This window comes from Podarcis liolepis, assembly GCF_965112155.1.
Source record: "Podarcis liolepis genome assembly, chromosome: 7".
Lineage (NCBI taxonomy): Eukaryota > Metazoa > Chordata > Lepidosauria > Squamata > Lacertidae > Podarcis > Podarcis liolepis.
This window is the reverse complement of record NC_139561.1, coordinates 449,371-457,771: the sequence shown is the minus strand read 5'-3', so window position 1 is coordinate 457,771 and position 8,401 is coordinate 449,371. Positions and strand designations below refer to the sequence as shown.

At 45.9% G+C, this 8,401-nt stretch overlaps 1 long non-coding RNA gene across 1 annotated transcript; it reads left to right on the top strand.

Annotated features, from left to right (window-relative positions):
- The first annotated feature begins 5,637 nt into the window (after positions 1-5,637).
- Positions 5,638-7,987, top strand: LOC310711992. The gene is made up of 3 exons (XR_014528705.1): positions 5,638-6,600; positions 6,925-7,296; positions 7,372-7,987. It is a non-coding gene; the product is annotated as an uncharacterized lncRNA (long non-coding RNA).
- Positions 7,988-8,401: the final 414 nt, after the last annotated feature.

The following is an 8,401-nucleotide window of genomic DNA, read 5'->3' as shown; positions in this document are numbered from 1 at the left end:
TCTTATCTTCATATCCCCACCCCCACCCCATCTCTCCATTCTCCTTCCAGGAAAGCAAGAGGTATTATTTCAAGGACATGTTCCTGCCAGTCTCATTTTTGGAGTGGTTCTGAAATTGCCCATCCTTGCTGCTCCTGGAAACAGAAATATCTCTAAAGGACTTTGACTTCGCTCTGCTCTCAATTTGCTTTCAGATATGCATGCAGATATGCCTTCTATCACAAATCATGGAAATTCTATTTACCATCCCTAGCCAAGTGCAAAATGTGGCCCTTTGCCCATCTGTACTTACCTATTTTGGATAATCCTTTCTACTGCTTAGATCTGAGGAACAGCAGGCAGTTCCTCCACATAAGGAGACCGGAGGCATCCTTCAAACACCAGAGCAGCTGCATAATTCATTCCCCAAAAGGCTGTTGGTGTGGAAGACTCTCGCCTGGAAATGCTGCTTGTTATTTTCCCAGTGTTTATTATTCTGCGAGCACAAGAGAAATCCACCCTGGTGGGTGTTTTAATGAATGCAAAAGCTACTATGTATCATTCCTAAGTAGTTTTAAATATTCCTTAAAACATTTAATTAAATGGGACTCTTGTGCTTTGTATTAAAATCACATCAGTGAACGAGGATTTCTCTTCCAGGCTCTGGTTGAACCTCTGAAGGCGCCTGCTGGAGATTTCTGGGAACAAGGAAGCTGTAGCTGATCATATCAATTATACAAATGAGCAGAGAACTGATGACGCTTGCACCAGACATCCTATTGGGAGGAGCCAGTTTTCTGAGTGCATGTTCTGGAAGTGGGGTAGTAGAGGATTCCCTGGCCGACTACTTCAGGTCGTGGTGGATGTTCTCTTGGAGACACCTAGTTTGGCTGTCCTAGGGGATTTAAACATCCATGCCAACACAAACTTACAACACAAACGGGACTTCATGGAAATCAAGGCCTCCATAGGACTGTCCCTGAATAAGTTTGGCCCAACTCATAGTCATGGACATGCCTTAGACCTGGTGTTTACCTCTATGGATGTGGGTGATCTGACACTAAGTAAAAGCGAAACAAAAGAAGTGCCATGGTCAGATCACTTCCTGGTGCAACTGGACTTCTCCGCAACCCTTCCCCTCTGCAGGGAGGTGGGACCAATTCAGATGGTCCATCCCCACCACTTAATGGATCCAAATGGTTTCCAGAGAGTGGTAGGGGATATTTTATACCACGTTGATGGCCTTTCAGATGATTCCCTGGTGGCCCGCTGGAATACGAGTTAACCAGGGCTATCAACTGTCTGGCTTCGAAGCACCCTCTCTGATTGCATGGAGCCTGGACAGCCCCATGGTTGTCTGAGGGCAGTGAAACAATCGTTGAGATGCCTAGAGTACCGGTGATGGAAAACGCATTCTGAATCAGACCAGACACAGCTTAGAGCTCAAAGCTGAGCCTACCAAGTGGCGATAGTGATGGCAAAGATGACCTTATTCACTGCCTCTATTGCATCAGCAGAAAACAGCAGCAGAAGACTCTTTCAAGTGGTTCGTAATTTAACGGAATCACCTGTGCCATCAGGGCCTGATAAGGCCCCCAAGATCTACTGCAATGATTTTGCAAAGTTTTTTTGCAAATAAAGTCGCTCATATTCAGAAAGAGGTATAGGGCAGGGGAGCAGGTTAGGGTTAGGGTTAGGGTTAGGGTTAGGCAAAATAAAAAAATTCCTTCCAGTAGCACCTTAAAGACCAACTAAGTTAGTTCTTGGTATGTGCTTTCGTGTGCATGCACACTTCTTCAGATACACTGAAACAGAAGTTGCCAGATCCTTCTATATAGAGAGAAGGTGGGGAGGGGTATTACTCAGAAGGGTGGTGGGAATGGGAGATTGGCAGATAGCTGAGATGAGCCTGTTGACGACTCTTAACGACTGCAATAGGTCTTACAGGAAAAGGCAAGGGGTGAGAAGGTGAAAAATGGCTAAGTCATGTATAATGAGATAAGAATCCAATGTCTTTGTTCAAACCAGGTCTCTCCATGGTTTTAAGTTTGGTAATGAGTTGCAATTCAGCAGCTTCTCTTTCCAGTCTATTTCTGAAATTCCTTTGTAGTAAAACAGCTAATTCACACATCTAATTCACACCCCTAACCTAGTCCATATAGTTAAAGCTCTGATTTTCCCAGTAGTGATGTATGGAAGTGAGAGCTGGACCATAAAGAAGACTGATTGCCGAAGAATGGATGCTTTTGAATTCTGGTGCTGGAGGAGACTCTTGAGAGTCCCATGGACTGCAAGAAGATCAAACCTATCCATTCTTAAGGAAATCAGCCCTGAATGCTCACTGGAAGGACAGATCCTGAAGCTGAGGCTCCAATACTTTGGCCACCTCATGAGAAGAGAAGACTCCCTGGAAAAGACCCTGATGTTGGGAAAGATTGAGGACACAAGGAGAAGGGGACAACAGAGGACGAGATGGTTGGACAGTGTTCTCGAAGCTACTAACATGAGTCTGACCAAACTGCAGGAGGCAGTAGAAGACAGGAGTGCCTGGCGTGCTCTGGTCCATGGGGTCACGAAGAGTCGGACACGACTAAACAACAACAGTTCAACTTTATTGGGCCTGTCCTTACCGCTGCTTGTCCATCAGGTCTCTCTTACACACAGCAACCCAGGTCATGTTGGCAGGGAGGTGGGGTTGCAATAATTTTTAGGTAGTCATTAGCTTGCACCAGGCGTCCTATTGGGAAGGCCCCGTTTTCTGAGTGCATGTTCTGGAAGTTGGGCAAAAAATGATAACAAATTGAAATTGAAAAATTATAAGGAAATAAAGCATTGCCTGACAGGGTGGATTCAGTACTACCAGCTAAATGAGGTGTTTAAAGCAGATTTTTTAAAAAGGTTTTGCAAGTGAAATTTCAATATTAGATAATGATTAATACAAAATAAGACAGGTAATTTCTAAAACTTGTTAAAGATGTTTTACTGTCGGAGCCAGCCGTTACAAATGGTGCTTTTTAAGCATAAAATAAGGACACAGAGGCTAGCAATCTTTCCATAGACGGAGGGCAGCTGAATCAGACTTCTCCTCTTCCTCCAGTCCGTTTATTCTTATTACCCTTTGTTCCTCTCCAGCCGCATGGCTGCATTCCAATGTCTCACGTTACCTACATCCGGTCAAGGCTTTAACCCACCCACAAACGATATAGGGTTACACTGCCCAGAGGGGGGGGGGGACATAACTCCATATGAGGTCATGCATTCCAATACATTGTAAAGCTCAGAGTGCTGGTCAGCCGAGGTCAGGGGGCACCCTGCTATATTACAAGCCTTTACCATGGCTATGACTCCCACATGCCCTCTTTCTTTATTTAATTAATCAGTACCAATACGGTTATATCGAGTGCGATAGACGACTCATGTGAGACCGGAAGCAGGCCGCGGACTGGAGAACCATGCAGTACATATAGAGATTATAGAAAGAATACATTGTATACAGCAACACAAAATAATGCAAATAACTACTATAATGATCACTAAAATCAATAAATGTCGAAGCCAACTTCCATCCGGAAGCCAAGAATATAAGAATTCTGATTCCAAGCTGCATGGTAGCTTCCTCTCTAGTTTATTAGCCATGCACTGGTGTCACTTCTATAGCACTGAGATTGGTCATTGTATGTTCCTGTAAGAGAACAAGAGCTATTAAAAGTGAAATTCAATGTACATTGACAGTTTGGATACATGCCCCATGATTCTTTCCCCTCCTTAATTTGAAAATAAATGGGTGCAGGTTCATGGAGGGTCAAGTGTACTGGGGGCCAAAAAGATTGCTTAGGGGATATAATATTAGTAAATTGAAAAGATCCATTGACAGGCACATCATGAAGCATTATGCCTGAATGACTCGCAAAAGGGCGGCATGTGCATACATAACCAACATTTAGAAGCATGCAATAAACTGGTAAACATAATCATATCTTGTACAAAAATATTATTCCTCCATATCTTATGATAATTTTCACCCCTAAAAGTCTTATTCAACAACACTGTTCTTCTAGCTCGAGAGTGGCTGAGCCGTGGATACTGCCAGCCAGAGTAGGATTCAGGCGACAGCTGCTTGCCAGCCGATAAGGTGAAATATGGTGGTTTCAACTGGACTGGGTCGTCTGCTTCTCTTCCTTGTATAACGGTGCAGCAAAGGATGGCAAGGCAAATGGTTAGGAAGGCGCATCCGCGGTTAAAGACTCGCCATGGCCGCACGCATCGAGCTGGAACCCACAAAGGCTTGTCCTCGACATCCACTGCCGTGTACCCTCGTCCCCACGTGATCAGCGGGACAGGTCCATGCCACACAGGATTAGGCAAGCGTCGGTACACCACCAAGGGGCAGGGGAGTGCCTCCTCCTTCCTAAAATGCAATTAAGCGGGGGTATGGGTCCTAAGATGTGGATATAAAGGGATGGTTAAGTACACAAAGAACTTAGTGAACAGCCGAAGGGATATCTGCTGTTGGTATGCTTCGGCCGCCAAGCTGTTTAAGCAATAGTGTTTTGAACGTCAGGTGTGCTCTTTCCACTATAGCTTGACCTGTGGAGTTAAAGGGTATGTGTCAGAGCTGCTCCCAGATCCTAGCTCACAGAGGATCACGCTAGCCAGCGTTCACTTTATAAAAGTCTTTATTGAGTTACAGTTTCCATTTCCAAGCTGCCGCGTGCAGCTCTACGTCTTATAAGCTAGACCGGCGAAGCTCCGTCTGAGTCTCTGCCCCCTGTACACCAACTTAATACCCTAGCCTTACTCCACCTTTTCCGCCTGACCGTTCTTCTCTGGGTCCCTCTGCCCCCCGTGGTCTCTTCCTTCCTGGACTCTTCTGACGCTGACCCCCCGGACCCTTCTGTCTCCTTGCGTCGGGCTTTAGGACCTGGCTCCCTTTCCGGGCTGCTTACTGCGCCGCCTTCCTGTGCATTTGAACTTGGCGCGCGTGCCCAACCTCCCACTTTCCGCTTGACCGTTTCTTCGCTCCCCGATGGAGGTGTGGCCACTCCTGACTCATGCCCTCCCCCCTGCTGCGAGCTGCCAGAGCTCGATACCTGGCGCCCTTCCTCTCCACTGCGCTCTGTTGGGGATGCTGGCCCCGATTTCCAACTGCTGCCCTCTGAACCCCCTCTGGACCCTTCTTCCTGGGGTGTCCCCCTAGGCTCCCCCCTTGCTCTGGCCCCTGGCGCTCCTTTCTGTGAATCTTCTGATTCACTGGAAAGACTCGGAGATCTCGGGTCGTCGTCATCACTCATCTTTTCTTCGGACTCCTCCCCCTCGCTCTCTGTTTCCTCCCTTGCCCTCGCCTCTGCTCCTGAACCCCTGACAGTATGCCATGAGTTAATTTCACATTCCACAACATACAAAATTCTGAAAATGTTTTAGAAATATATGCTGGACCATTATCAGTTTTGATACGCGCAGGTTTACCCATGACTGAGAAACAGCGGATAGTGTGCTGAATGACATGCTATAGTATAGGATCAGAAAAGAGAGAAAAGGCAGAAATGTTCTTCAATGCTGCATCTGCTCTTGCATTACCCTCTGCTAAATACCCTGGGTGCGATGTGTGGGAGCGAAGATGTGCAACATAATAAGGGAACTCTCTATGCTGAAGTAAGGCCTGCAGGCCAAGAAACAAGGAAAACAAGTCAGAATCCAAGGAAGGAGTTATATAAGATATTGGTAACATAGCAAAAATGTGATATACATACTGAGTATCCACAATAAGATTGAAAGGTTGAGTAGGAAAGGATTGAAAGGCAAGAATCACTGCTGCTAGCTCTGCTCGCAGGGCAGAAGACTGAAGGGGTAAATAACCATTTCCATTTTCCTCCCTCCTCCCATGTCACCACCCCCCTACTTTTCGTTCCATCCGTGAAGAGGGTTAGTGCAGAGGGGAGAGGTGTGAGAGACAAGGGGGTAGCCAAACATAGGTGACCTGTCTCAGAAATGTCAAACGGTCATCCTTTGGAGGGTTAAAAATGATGACACCTATAAAATCATCTAAAGCAATTTGCACGGCAGCATTTGTTATCAATAAATGCTGCTGTTCAGTCTGTGAGAAAGGTAAATAAATTGAGGTAACATCATAACCGCTTAAAGTTATCGCTTGTGAACGTCCTTTGATAACAATGTCTGATGTGGATTCAATTACTGAATAAATGTTCTTCGATGGGATGTGCGGTAAATGTAACCATTCTATAATGCAGATAGTCTTCTTCTTGTCCCGCCTGAGCATATAAAATTCCTGTTGGCAACAATGGTGTAGCAAACACTGCCAGATGCAGCTTGTGTGCAGCACCTCTAGGTGGCGCATGCGGAAAGGTTTCAATGCTTCACTCACAAAATGTTGACAAAGTGTAGGGGAGTTCCGCATGCCTTGAGGCAGGACAATCCACTGATATCGCTGGTTGGGCTGTGAATTGTGATATACTGGCAATGTAAAAGCAAACTGTTCCCTGTCTGCTGGAGCCAGTGGGATGAAGATGGTTCAATGTGGCCGAAAGTCAATTGTTCAGAAATAAGCTGTTCAGAAACAGGATGGTGCAATTGCTGCGGATTTTCCTTTTGGTGGAGGCCACCGTTCTACCCACACTGAGGTATCGGTGATCCTGGTTTGCCACGCTGGAAACGTTGTATCGGTGGCTACAGGCTGGTTTTCATTGAGCGCTGCTGCCAACAGATGGGCCTTGTGGGTGGCTGTTCCAACAGACTGAAATATGCGAAGCATGGCTGCTGTATCTGTGGTAGGATTGTGTATTTTCGGTCTCAATGCAACTTTACAATCCTCTTTGGCATTTTCCAAGGCCAATTGTTTGATAATTATTTGTTTGGCTTCAGGATTTTCAATTTGTCTACTCACTGCTGTAATCAGCCTGTCCATAAAGGAAGAATATGATTCTCTAGGTTCTTGTCTGATTGAACCCCACCTCGACTGGATACTGGTGGGTTCCGGGATTTTTCTCATTGCTTGTTGAGCAGCAAGAGCAGTATCCCTCAATAAAATCTGCAGCAGTGTGGCTTGTACTGAAGCCTGAGCAAAGGGCCCACGCCCCATCATAGCATCCATCACATCTGCGAGGGTAAGATTAGGATTATTCCCTCTTGCTTGTTGCAGTAAAGCAGGAGCATAACCACGACAGGTGATTTCCCATTCATGAGCAAATAATACACCAGCTGATGGGGGTAAAACTGTACGTGCCAAAAGCTTGATGTCATCTGGCACCAACAGCTGGGCTAATGTGGCTTCCAAAAGAGCTTGTGTGAATGGGGCTTGAAGTCCATTTGTCCTGACTGACAATTGGAGCTCTTTCAAGATTTTAAAGTCAAAAGGTTGGTGCTCAAAAGGTTGAGTTCCTGCTGGAGCACCAGCAGGGGGCACAATAACAGGGAATGCCATAGTATCCTGAATTAAGGAACAGGCAAGGACTGCACGTTGAAAAGGGGTAGCTGGGTCTGCCTCTGAAAGATTTGAACTATTTCCAGCCAGACCATGGTATTTTTGCAGGATTGGGTCCTCTGGTGAGGAACTGTAATCTGGAGGTTTGGGTTCTAGAGCCGCTGGCAGGGCAAGTATTGGAACAGAGGCTAACACAGCAGACTCTAACACAGCAGGCTGGATTAAGGAAGCTGGCGGTTCTGTTGGCAATGCAGCCAGGGAGATATTTTTTGGTGATAAAGAGCCCATAGCATATCGAACCTTGCACCATGCATTTAAAATTCGAGCACTGATGCTGGGGAGCTCATGAAAATGTTCACCAATCTTGTCCCAATGTTTCAATTCCCAAGTTCCATTTGCAATTACACCCAAGTCCCAGGGAGAATGTTCATCAATAGCCAGAATGAGCTGTATCAAATCACCCTCTGGAACTTCCAATTTGTTGGAGGAGAGGAGAAATTTTAAGTCTTTTAAAAATTTCTGTTGTGGAGTAGTCAAAGAGCTGCCCATTTTTCAAAAATCAATATAAAAGGGATCGACTCACCGGGATCTTTTTAAGATGATTAGCGCTTGCAATCCTTGCCGGACGTAGTGAGCCGATGATATCCACTGCTTGGATAGAAAAACCTCTCACGGTTTCTTTTAAAATCCTCTTAGTCTGCCTCAGACTGTTTGCGTCAAGTTGCTTCTTTTTTCTTTAAGTAGCCTCACACTTTTAAGTTTGCCTCACACTTTTAAGTTTGCCTCACACGGGGCACCACTTGTCGGAGCCAGCCGTTACAAATGGTGCTTTTTAAGCATAAAATAAGGACACAGAGGCTAGCAATCTTTCCATAGACGGAGGGCAGCTGAATCAGACTTCTCCTCTTCCTCCAGTCCGTTTATTCTTATTACCCTTTGTTCCTCTCCAGCCGCATGGCTGCATTCCAATGTCTCACGTTACCT